Here is a 13,884-nt window from a genome sequence, read left to right on the forward strand (position 1 = left end):
AAAGATAACATTGCTTGGGCTGCTGAAATGGACTGATGGGCAAAAAAAAGGTTATCTGAAGGAACAAGAACAAGAGATGGAATGAAAGTATTGAGACCAAAGACCTAAAAGGGGGTTGAAGCACTAGGAAGTAGAACATGAGTAGAACCTGAAGTTTTGATTATTGGATTTAAAACAGAAATATTTGCTAATATAATAAAAAGGGTAGATAGATTTTGATAGTGATATATGTGTATACTTAAAATGTATTACATGTGAAATGATAATTTAAAAATATTTTTTATATATAACACTAGTCTTAATATTAAATAGACTTTCATAAAGATAATTTTTAAGGTAACTAAAACAGAAAGAAAATGGTAAGTCAAGACATCTTTACATAACTCACCAAAGAGATATATAGATGATACATAAGAAAAACTCCTTTGTAAATAACATCTAGAATGTAAATATCCAAACTATTAAGATAAATTATTTCTGGTGGTAGACTCATGATTGAGTTTTATTTGGTTTATGATTTACTATATTTTCCAAAATTTCTAAAACACCTGCATATTTTTATCAACATAAACTTTTAACATTTCCTTAATAAAACATTTCAAAATTCTTAAAAATAGAGGAGAAAATGTCCAATCAATAACATATCCAATTTCTTGAATCAACAATTGTCAATACTTTTCCAAAATTTTTTTGTCTGCCCCACATTTCGTCTTTTATTTTTTTGCTTAAGTTATTTTAAAACAAATTTCAGCCTTCATATCATTTTACCTGTACAAACTTCAGTGCGTATCTCCAAAAAAGTATAGATAATTTCCTCTGTAAAGGCAATGTCATTAGCATTCATAGCAAAATTAGCCATAAGGCCTATTACCAACTAATATCAAGCATATAATCAAATTTTCAAACTCTTTTTAACTTTATATTTGATTGGACTGAATCAGTATATCCAAGATAACACATACTGGCCACATTTGGTTATGTCTGTTTCTCTCTTTCAATATAAAGTAATTCTAAGTTTTCTAAGCCACTAATTTGTTTCAGCAAATATTTTTTAAGCTTCCAGAGCGTTCCTATCTTTTACTTCTTCTCTATCTCTTATGCTAATCATGCTTAAATCATTCATTTTAATTCCATCTAGTCTACTTATCTATGAAGATTTTCTTCATTTCCTTGCTTTCATTTTAGGTGAAACTCCTTCAATCAGGATTTATTTTTACTTTTTCTGTCATTTTCTTTGACATATTTAGAAGAGTGGGGTTCCCAATATCATTTAAAAAGAATGAAAATTATTATCATTTCTATGGAAAATATTTTTTAAATTGGGAAATCCAAGCACAGAATGGTGCTTTAAAGTATCTGTCCTAACAGTTTTACTCTAAGAAGGTTATTTGCACTAAAGAAAACCAGCACTACAAATTTCTAAAATTTTCTTTTTGAGAATTTCTCTTTTGTCACTTTTGGTTGAATGAAATGTCTTTTATGTTTTCGAGACACTCTCTCTGTAATAATTTTAGATATGTATCTCATGGACTCTATTACTTTTCTGCCTTATTTCTAATTTTAGTGTCATGTTTCATATTTATTAATCTATAATTAACATAAGACTCTAGAAAAGCCTATTTAATATGCACAAGTTCGAATGAGTTTTAACTTTTTTTAAAGTACTGAAAGTTTTGCAAACATTTAAGGTCTTAAATGTATCAGTATCTCAATTTCTTATTCCAAAAATTATTATTTAATGAGCACATTATTTTTTAGAAATCTGATCTTTGAAACATTTTAAAGAAAAGCTATTTAATTGTTCTGAATTTAAATGTGTTGTATTAAGATTTTATCTTTTTTTCAAACTTGAATGAAAACCAATCAGGATGTTTCAGTAGGGCTTCCAGCTTATCTTCATCTTCCCTCTAGAGTTGTGTTTTCCTTTTACCACTATTTTAGTAAAGTACTTCAAGAATCAACAGAGAAAAATTAATATTGACTTTAAAATTTTCTCTTATTTGTATTCAAGGAGAAAATTCATAATTCTACTCCAATTTTTGTCATTAAGACATACCAAGCCAATTCCTTTTCTTCCTTGAAATTTCCAACCTCTCTGCTCATGTTTTTTGCTCTACAGTCCATCCAGCCAAGCAGGCAATTTCCTTGATTATTCTCTTTATGCTCTTGAGCCTTCATAACAAACTGAGATTCAGATATTTTGAGATTGATAAGAAACTAGGAATGTAAAAGTATTGGAAGTATTAGAGTCTAAGGTATAGAACATTTAGAGTTATTTATTTCTAGATATTTTTAAAATTCACCTACTTATCTGTCTGTTTCATGCTGATTCCTTCCCTGAATCAACTCAGCAGCACCTGTGTCAGCATTGCCAGTTTGGGATTGTAAATTCCACAGGGGCAGATTATGTCTGTCAAAATGGCTGTGCACAGCAGCCAATAAAGCATGTTGTGAACACAGAGTCTCAATGTTTTGATGGTGATGAATTTTACTGAGTCTGCTTTATTATCTTATTCTGGTTAAAGTTTAGAAGTGAAATTGCTGTCAGTAGACCACAAAATAAGCCCTAGTGTGTCTGAAAAAAGAACTCAGCTATGAAAAGTTTTTGAAATTTGTATCTGAATTATCTAAACCGTAACATTTTTGCAGAAAAATTTTTGTACCAGATACAGTACAAATATCACTAGGTGGACTGCAATTAAAAAAAAAAAAAACCTTAAAGATTAGCTTTCTGTTAATAGCCAATTAATGATCCAATAGTTTCATCAAGGAAATATGCTTAATTTAGTGTTTGTTAATTTTAAATTTTAAAAAATTTTAGGCTCAAGGCTATTGCACTTTCTTATGAACTGACACCAATAATTACAAATTTCTGTAGCAAGTAACATACTGCTAATATCCTCAGTTTAAGGTTGTAGTTATAAGTTGGTGTCCAAAGAAATCACTTATAGAGCAAGCAAAGGTTTGTCACAAAATTATTGTTTGAAGTCAACAATAATAAATTAGGTACCATTTTTTTCTAAATCAGCAAAGTGAACTTTTATTTTAGAAAATTGTCTTTTTTTTTTCTTTTTTCAACCTATTGATCTATATTAAAATCCAGTACAAGCAAAAGAAGTTTTTGCAGATCTAATTTTTACACAGTTATTTGGAGAGTGGCCTAATTTATCCTGGGCTGAGGAAAAAATGTTTACTTCAGAAATTATAAGAGAAATAACAACTCTTGGGATTGTGTAATATACATCTATAGCAGATATTGGAAGTAATCTCTAGCAAGTACTGAATGGAGATGAACCAAGAGATAAAGCCCATACATAATCTAAGCAGTAGACTATCTTATCAAACACAATATTATTTGAATTTCAATATAAAGGGGATTCCTGAGGAAATTAAATATTTTACCATTTTGAATAATCTGGAAGGGTTCCTGTCAGAATGGATAATTTAGGATTTGGAAAATATGTAGAATATTTTAATGTCAGGTTCTTAAACCACATTGTAAATAAAAAACACTGTGAGAAAACCTTGTAATGCCTTTTTGATTCCTTTAATACTGCTCCCCTAACGGTATTCTTGGGCTCACCCCATGAATTAAGGAATTTGGGATCTCATATCCTCTAGGAAGTCTATATTTTCCCCTACCATGGTACCTATGCTTTGCCTTCTTTCTTGAAATGTCTCTTTTCTCTTCAGATTGATATTTTTACATCTATTACAAGTTTCCAGCTCAAGTCCTACCTTTAACTTGAGGACTTCCTCCACTTGATCATAATTCTCTTAGACTGCCAGAATCCATTATTTGACAGTCATCAAAAAATATAAATGTCACATGGCAATTTTATTTTTGTTACTTGACTTTTATGTTATTCTAACACTTTGCCTGTTAACAAACTTATTTTGATGATAGAGTAAACAAATAGAGATGCCATGTACTCATTTCATTGTCAAGTGGAGTACACAGAGAATGCTCAACAAATACATAAAGAAAGGATGAACAAAGAAAGTGAATGAAGGGATGACCTTCAGAGAACTCTCACACTGAGTTAACTCTACAATGTTGTTTCACTGGAGTAATGTCAAATCTGGATTTCAGTGAGAAGAGGAAAGGAGCTTGTCTACTGATGTTGAATACACAGAGCTCTGGCTGTAAGATTAGTTGATTTAATTCTATTGATAAGAGACTTGCTAGTCAGCATTGTGTTTTTGGTGAGTTAGAACTAGTCAAATGCCTAGAAATCTTGGCAACAAACACACTTTTCCAAATTGGAAAAATAATTTAAAGTAGCATTTCTTTTATAAGGATGGGATTTTGAGAAAAGAAAAAACTGAGAAATGACAAGTGACTATTTGAGGTAAGTTGGATTCAATATATGCTCTAATTGGCAAGTACTATCTTTCTTCATTCTTTTTCCATTAGAAGTAAACATGAATGAATATTTTCTTAACTGAATCTGAAGGGCAAGAAAGTTACTGGGAAATAATTTCATGTTGAAGGGTTAGATGTTTGTCAGTGTAGGACAGTGGCTTTTCATATTTGATTTATTTATCGACTTGCTTGTCTATTTATTGTTGCTTGTTTTAACTGAAATATTATATATGAATATCCACACATAAATGACCAGACAAAAAATTGAGGCAATTATAGGGAAAGAAGCCATAAAGGGAAACAATTTGTGATTTCAAATTTTCACTTTGCTTTATATGTTTTTAGACTTTAATAGCAGAAAATAAATCTATAATAAAGAAAAAGTGTATAGTGCTAAAATAAATAAAGACAAATCTTTAAAGAAATGAACATCTTTTCCTTTATTGTCGTTGACAAATAAATCGGCCTTTCTGCTGAAGGTCCTGCCTTATAACCATAATTCCATTTACAGTTTGGAAATTCAGAGCTGTGTGTCACTGAGAACCCTGGATCACTAAGGATGGCTCAGTCCCTACCTCCTTCACAAAGACACATGGTGTGTCTTGCTAACTAACGAAAATTGAAGAATTATACATATAATGCTATACTATGCAGATGTATATTAACTGATATGGAAAGTTTCCAGATACATTACTAATTATAAATAATCAAGATGTGAATGCGCTTGATATAAAAGAAGAGAACTTATGTTGTTTATTGAGTACCTTTGTATAGGCATGTAGAATCTTTAGAAGAAAATCAATAATAACCAAAAGAATGCTTACTCATTAGCATTCACTACCTCCCTTCCATCTTCCCAACAGTCCATTTCCAATGCATCTGTGAATCCCACTGTCCGGGATACCCTTATTTTACCAGATATTTCACATGCTTCTCTCACTGTATTCTGCACAAGCTCTCTCTCACAACTCTCAGCCAAATAAGACTAACTTTCCTCTTGGATTTCTTCCCTTAAAGGGCATTCTTGCCACCACACTGTTCTGGTTTGATCCTATTTCTGGCCCTTCCTTATTTCTTTCAGCTTCTCCTTTTTGTCCAGATTTCTATGTATTAGATGCCTTAAAGCTTAGCCCTGAGCCCTTTTTATTTTTATGAACCCTAGGATATCTCATCCATATGAAAACATTCATATCAACTTCTCATCCATATGGACGAGATTTAAATATCAGCTCTGTGCTGTGAACTCCCTGTGCTTTCTCTTTCACAAGTTCCTGGTTTATTCGTCCATCTGACCACTGGTATCTTCTCTTGCCTTTGTGTAAACACTTTACACTAATAGCACACTTGAGGTTCTCCTATACACTTATCTCTCGGTGTTTCCCACCTTAGTAAAAGGCACTTATTCTGTTTTATTTTATAGATAAAAACATAGGATTCACATTATTTCTCCCAAATTCTTTCTCAAGCCATTTATAATGCACCTCCAAAATATATCTGTGTTCTCTTTCCCACTCTCTCCACCCAACTCTCCCTCATTTCTCCCCAGACAACCATGACGGTGTTGTAACTCTTCTCATTGCTTCCTCTCTGGCCTCCTCCAAACCACTGTACACAAAGCAATTAGAGGAATATTTTAAAAGTATAAATCATGCTTATTTAAAAGTTTAAGTTAATTGACTTCCAATTCCTTTTAGTATAAATTCACATTACTTATCATCTTACTAAGCACAACACAATCTGACCATGGTATGGTTACCTTCTTTCTTTTCTGTACTTTAATAAATATTTTTCAGCGATACTGACTTCTTTAATTTCTTGGAAACTTCAACTTTACCTTGGCTGCTTCTCATGTACTTCGATATTGATACATATACTCTTGAGTCTTTGCATGCCTGGTCTGTTAATTAGCTTTGAGTCAGTATAACAAGTATCCTGAAATAATCAACATTTAAGAAAAACGATTTTAAAGTTTTTCGTATATGATCAGTTGGTTCTGTTGCTTTGGGGCCATGGTGACACACCATGGTGGGAGTGTGTGGCAAACCAACTCATCTCATGGATAGGAATTAAAAGAGAAAAAAGGAAGAATCTAAAAGTCCACTTTTCTCTTCAATGACCTGAGACTTTCTACTAAGCCTCAGTTTGTAAAGGTTCTACTACCTTCCAATAGTGCCTCCTGTAGGACCAAGTCTTCACCAAATGGGGTTGGGAAACAATCCAGATCTAAACTCTGGCATCTTACTCCTTTCCCTACTTCATCTCTCAGCTTAAATATCTTCTTATCAGAAAATCTTTCTCTGGCCCATGCTTTCTGGAATAATGTACTCCCTGTTCTTCAATTTTCTATGTTTGGCTGGCCCTGCATATTTTATTTTTAGCTATTCCTAAATTCTATTTTTGCTTGTATGCTATTATTTTCTCTTTCCAGTATTAGACTATAAGTTCCAGGAAAATAGGCTTTTTACCTTTTCATCATGCCTTTTAGCCACTCTACAAAAATTACCAATAGATGCAAGAAAATGTAGGACAGAAATAAAGGGAAAATCAGAGTACCCACATCTAGTGTAATTCCTATTACACATTTTTATCCTAATAAATATTTTAATTTAATTAGTTTAACCATTTATCACTGCTACCTTACACACCTCTCACTCTGCTAGAAGCTAGAAAATCAACAGTGAGCAACGGTTCAGTCTTATGAAGACAAATTAAAAGTAAAAGGACAATTCAAATATGTTCTCCAATAGAGGCCAACGTACAGTGATGTATGAAGTACATCACTTTACTTTCTTAAAAATGGGCAAGTTGAGTTCCGGATCCAGTTTCAATCAGAGTCCTTCATAAGCATGGTGTTGCTTATTGTCCCCTTTCAGATCTCAGGCGCTGTGCAGTGAGATACTTTAGCCATGAAGAATTCACACATAAGTACTCAAATCAATTTCCAGTCATGTGAGTAAACTATCTTGGATAGCCCAGTTTGGCTAAGCCTTCACAAGACTTAAACCCTAAACACCATCTGTCTGACTGCATTTGCAGGTGAGATCCTAAGGCAGATCAGAGTTGACCTTAACTCAAAGCCAATTCAAAGATCTGGAAGAAATAATAATACAGTGTTGTTGTAAACCACCAAGTTTTTAAAGTGGTTTGTTATGTACCAAAGGAAAACTGAAATAGGCATGACTATTTTCCTCCAATATCATTGGATTGTGTTTGTTAATACCAAACAAGTAAAGGAAAAAAGGAAATGCAATTATTTAGCTAAGGGCAAATAAGGCAACAACAACAACAAAAAAATCATTTGGATTATCTTCATATTGCTTTGTAGAAATTCAGGTTCATTTAATAAAGAGTTTCATACATAGAACCCCACATCCATTCATCTATCCATTTATTTTCCCATCCTTCAGTCTATTCATTCATTCATCTGTCCACCCATCTGTTAATCTATCATTAATGGAGCTTCTATTCAGAAACAAAACCTTTGCTAGGTGATCAAAGTGCAACAAATTGAATGAAACCAGATTTCTGCTCTCAAAGAAAATCTCCTGGGGAAATTTTACTTAAGAAATTGAACATAGGATGTAAGAATAATAAACACAGATAATAAAATTTTCTGTTTGTTTCCATTTTGGTATTTTTATAAACAGCTGTTATTCCTAAAGTCTCAGATAGTCTCAAACCAATATCTCAGATCCACTTCTCTGTTCTCCCTGTGTACCAGATAAAACAAGTCTTGACTGAAAATAATTGAGAATCTACTGAGGACAACCTGTTGCTGTGAGGCTGAGACTGGAAACAGAGAAAAGACAGTTTGTACATCAAGCCTTCTAGCCACCTTCCAAAAGGTACCAGCAGATGGAGGAGAAAGACAGTCAGAGAAATAAGGGTGACACTCACCCAGTGGACTTTTGAAACATTAGGTCCTCAATTCAGATCAACTGAAATTTCTAAAGTTTTGCCTAGATTTATGTGTTTACCTTAAAAATATATAGCTTATTAGACACAGAATCAAATATTAAAGAAAGTGAGCTATTCTGCAGCATTTTTTGTCCATTTGATTAATGTAGGCTGTACAATATAGTTGATATCAATTTGGGGCCATATTTGATTATTTTCCATTTAATGATTCAGGAAATTCTGAATTTCCTAAGTATTTTTGTTATGTGCGTACCCTGTTCAGTGACAGTGGGAGTAGCCTAAAGCATTTTAGACTGATTATAAACATCTTTGCATTTTATTTTTTGTGTCTCTTCCATCTACCTAGTGGGTTTTTCGACAAGTATGTTTATCTTTGGCAGTCAGACCATGCTGCATGCAGTTAACCATAAAAAATTCATAAGTTTCTCAAGTTGACTTCAAAAGCACTACCTGATCTGTCAAAACACATTTTAAAATGTCAAAATGCCTTTCCATTATGGCCTTATTTGGTGCTATGGTGCTTTATAACCCCATTCTACTGGGAAAAAAGAGGTGAAAAGACTCACACGGAAGCTCTGCTGCTAAAGGAAAAATAGCAGTACATTGAAGTTGAGCAGGACATCCATAAACCAGAAATGATTTAATAATTTATATTTGTAAATTATGTAAATGCACATTCAAACCTTGAAGAAAATCACGTTTTTAAAAAACAGAAATAAAAGTCAATCACTATGATTTTTAAATTATTTAAGATAAAACTAGCAAAATTAGCCCCTTGCAGTGAATACTCTAAATTTCAAGGTTAACCAGTAATTTTCTCTCTACAACTAGGAGTGCAGATACTTACAGTTTCAGCCTTAATGTGTACTTTTACTGCAAATCTAAATCTGGGTTATGAACCATAGTAGAATCAATTTCAAAGAAGTTGATAAAGAATTACTGAACAATCGTTCTGCAAACCACAGTTACTTTATTTCAGTATTGCCATTTGGTTTGATTTATAGTTCAAAATACTTCATTATACAGCTGCTGAGGTCTCTTGATAAAGAAACAAGTTCCATGATTTCTGTTCCTGCAAGGTCAATTAGCTTTTCCAGGTTCCTGATCTTAGGAGACCCTAAAATTGTGAACTTAGTGTTTTAGCAATCTATTAGGAAATAGCTCATAATCATTATCACGTATATTTCTATCTTCCTCTTACACAGATAATAAACAAATTCTAGTATGTGACTGACATTGTACTGAGAATTGAGAGTACCATCACTGAGAAGCAATACAGACATGGTGCCTGTCTTCCTGTACCTGACATTCCAGTAAGGAAACATAATGGAGAGGAAAGTATGAGTTCCTGAGCCTTAGTATAGATTGTCATCAACACTATGCCATCTGTTCAGCCTACAACTGCCCATACCAACAAATGACTTAATTTAACCATGATCTCTCTTGCCTTGTGAGAAAAAAAAAAAAATAGAATCCTATAATATAGGATGAAGGAAATTTAATATAAAACAATTCTAAATAAACATTAAGTCAGTAATAACTGAAGCCTATAACTCACACCCCAAATTCTGGTTGCCACTCATTCAATCATAGTGGCCAAAGAGGGAAGTAATATTTATTGAGGGGTCTGAGGGACCCTCTGGCTAAACTCTGTTCCTCATAATGAGGCTAATAACCTATGCATCGTTTGTAAAATTCATAAGTAACAAATATCATGTATGATATTATATTCAAGTTTTAATGGTAATACTGGATAAATTTGGGTATCTGATAACTTTATGGAAGTATAAAACACATAGTGCTGTCTTTGTATTTTCTTTTTCTGTAGACACAGTCATTTCCCCTACTCTGCTAATCATTTCAGGAGAGAGAAAAGGAAGATGAGCACTAGGCATAACAATCCAGTGCTCTGTGTTTGACTGACCATTCTTCTTGCCTTTTCCCTACAATACTGTAATTCAGACACAAGCTGGGGCTGCCTTCTCCAGGAGATTTAAGTGGCATTAGTTCAAGTCATATCCCACACTCTAAAGGAAGTTCAATGACCTACTCAAGATATCTATGATATTCTAGACACTTAAGCCCACCCCCATCCCTTTTGACCCTGAATCATCACCCTTGCAGAATCCTTGATTTAGTCATTTTTCATCTCTTACCTCTATTTCTCACCTTCTCTTCTGTGCCCACCCCACCTTTTTTAAAAATTTCCCTCCCCCAAGTATTTGTTTTATATTGCTATCTCAGAACACTGGACACTGAGCAATTGAAAAGCAAGGATTTAGTTTTCAAAGATCTGGAGAATGAGAGGTCTAAGACCAAGACCTTGACATCTGGTAATACATCTTGCTTGCTTTTTGTTTTGTTTTGCTTTTCTGTGCCTTCATATGGCAGAAGAGCAGAAGGGAAACAAACCTGTTCCCAAAAGCCCTTTTCATAACAGCATTACTACCTCCCCACATACCTCCCCAAAGGCCTCCTTCCCAATACTGTTGTGCTGGGGTTTAAGTTTCCAACACATAAATTTTAGGGGACACATTCATACTATGGCATTCTAGGGGACTATTTAGCAGACTCAATAAAAAATATTTGAGGTAATGCATAAACTCTAAAGATATTAAGAATATTAATATTTAAAACTTGACCATCTTTCTTTAAAAGTTATGTTTTCTCATTTCTTGTCATGTTTTGCAGAGATCTGTCTGCTCCAGGATTTCAACATTTCAATGATTCTCGTGTTGTTTATGCAGAACCTTTAGCTCCCTCTACCCAATTCACACTTGTCTGGTAATTTAAAGAATCCCCCACTGCAGACGAGTCTTCACCAGCACAGAAAACCTACCCAAAGTTCTCCCCTATCCTTTATTAAGCAATCTCTGGTGCAAGAGAGAGGAGCATCATATACTAAAGTTATTTAATTTTCCACCAGTATGAATTACTCCACTTCAAATAGAAGACAGTGGTGATTAAGCTACTTTGGGTTTTAAATAATTTTTATTGTATTACAAAACTTTGCTTTGAATCTGAATTAAGTACCTCCTCCTCACTCCCACAGAACTCGACTTGGCACAGATTACACCGTTTTGTTATTAGCGACTTAATCATCTACACTCCCACTAGGAGATGTCCATGAGGAAAGAAACTTTTTAATTTTTTTTATGATACCTTGCATTGCCTGTAGAAATTGTGATGTGAATGTATGAAAGTAACATCTCTGACAATGTCAAGATCTGGATTTTCAACAGTTTCTATATTTTTCAGATTTACAGTATAGAAATACTATAATCAAATGATTATAATAAAAACTAGAAAACAACCACCACTACACAAAGTACCCCTTGTCTATGTCTCTCACTCTAAAGCTGAGGAACTTGTATTCAGATAAAAGAAGTGACTTAGCTTAGTTTCCTCAATCTGAAAGGACTACCCTGGGATGAGAAGTCAGTCTTTTTCTCTCTCTTTTCTCTGTCTCTCTCTGTCTTTCTCTCTCTCTCTCTCTCTCTCATCTTGCAACTTTTCATTACACCATGGTGCACCCACTTCTCAGAGGTATGGAAGAAGCTAATGGACAACTGTCTGGAGGCAAGCATTCATTGTTGACATCATCATACAGGGGGTATGGGATCTGAAGCAGCTTTCCACTCCTGGCAGCCTGAGATAGATTTTAAAGTTTAGAAAAAACACCCCAGGAGAGCACCAAGGCCTTGAGCCTTCAAGGTCATCTTAAATTCTTGTCAAAGAACATTGGCTCTCCAAGGGCATTTCAGATTTTCAAAAGCTGCTCTCGGACACGGAAGATTTAGTTCTATGAAGGAAATTTCCGCTAAGCATGCAATGATTAGGATTTACAAATCATAAGTGAAATTAATTTAAGAATAGTAAGGATTAACAGTTAAATGTTTCTTGCTTGTCTACTTGTTCTGCAAATAATTCTGCGAATTATTTTCATTGCACCTAACAAATACAATAATGGGAAAGAACTGATAATTCCTAGGTTAGAAAATTCTCATTGAAGATACTCAGCACATATTTAATTTCTACTCTGTTCCTGTCCCTTAACAGGTCTCCTTCATCCTTTCTATCTCTGACCTCACTCTCAAACTCTCCTTCACTCATATCCTGCATGCAGGCTAAGGTAAATGGTTGAATGAGTAGGATCAGAACAAGGTATAAAAGTAGAACTCCAAGAGACACAATGTAACAAAAACTTCTCCCATTCAAATCCTCATTTCATCACTTCCTAACTGTGCGTGTGTACCTTTCTAGCTCTGTGTGATCTTTCTAGCTGTATTGCCTTTCTGTCCCATTATTCCTCTATTAAAAAAAAAAAAAGATGAGAAGTCTAATTTGTCTACATCACCAATACTTTGTGTGTGTGTGTGTGTGTGGTGCTGGGGATTGGACCCAGGGCCTTCTACTTGTGAGACAAATACTCTACCGACTGAGTTATATCCCCAGCCCAAAAATTACAAGTAATTTATGCATTTTTGCCAAGCCATATTATTTTACTATTAGAGACATTAGGAACTAACTGTACCAAAAAAAAAAAAAAAAAAAAAAAAAAAAAAAAACAAGTTTAAAAGCATTTTGTGGGGTACATAATTTCTGAATTATATAATGTATTTCTTTGTGGTTTTAAGTGATAAAGACATTAAGTTAACAAACATATAAGAAATGTATGCACTGTTTGAAATGTAAATTATTCTTAGAACACTTTCAGTGGGAGTTGCATTGCCCTTTTAGTGCCTTAATTTGAGATGATTATTTTACTGCCATAAGTATAGATATTTCAAAAAATAGATTTTAAAAAAAGGTGAATTGAACTAATTGAGTTATATAGCATGTAAGCACTTAGGTAGCACACAGTCTTTGATCAATGACTATTACATGACATTGACAAAACATAATTGTAATTACCATACTATAAGTTTGACATCACCGTATTTTTGTAGTTTCTTTTGTAACAAAACCCTTCCTGACATAAACTCATTGACAGAAAAGCCTGACTTGAACTGGTTTTCCACTTAATACAAATATTAATTTAGTTTACTGAATAAGTTTATTCATTTGATTACAGGATACTGTACAAGACCCTACCGGATATTACAGAGTGATGTGCTGCATTATTTTTCTCAATTACAAAACTGATCTGAACTCTGATTTGGACTCAGAGTAAATCGATTGAATAGAGATTGAGTACACATTGAGATTAACACTGGGGACCTGGATAGTCACTGTCTCAGTACGAGCCTCTGTAGGCTACACACCTCTACCTCTGACAGTGTTTGTACTATGTGACCCTATTCTCATCCTACTGGTTCAGTGAGTCCCAGATCCCACATGTATATGGATAGGTCTATAAAACTTCCTTTACCATTCCAAACACTTGGACTTTTCTCCTTTGCTTCCCCATAGTTCTTAACATTATCCTCTGTACAGTTTTCTTGACTGTATCTTGTGAATTGAATTCTGAAAAAAGTATCCCCTCAGTGAAATATGAGATTATTGCTAGTGAATATTTTCTGCTAACATAATTTAGTTGATAAAAGTAAACAGTGAATTTTCTAAAACTGTTTTAAACTAATCCTGAACTGCAAAACATC

The sequence above is a fragment of the Sciurus vulgaris genome (genome assembly GCF_902686455.1).
Source record: "Sciurus vulgaris genome assembly, chromosome: 7".
Classification (NCBI taxonomy): Eukaryota; Metazoa; Chordata; class Mammalia; order Rodentia; family Sciuridae; genus Sciurus; species Sciurus vulgaris.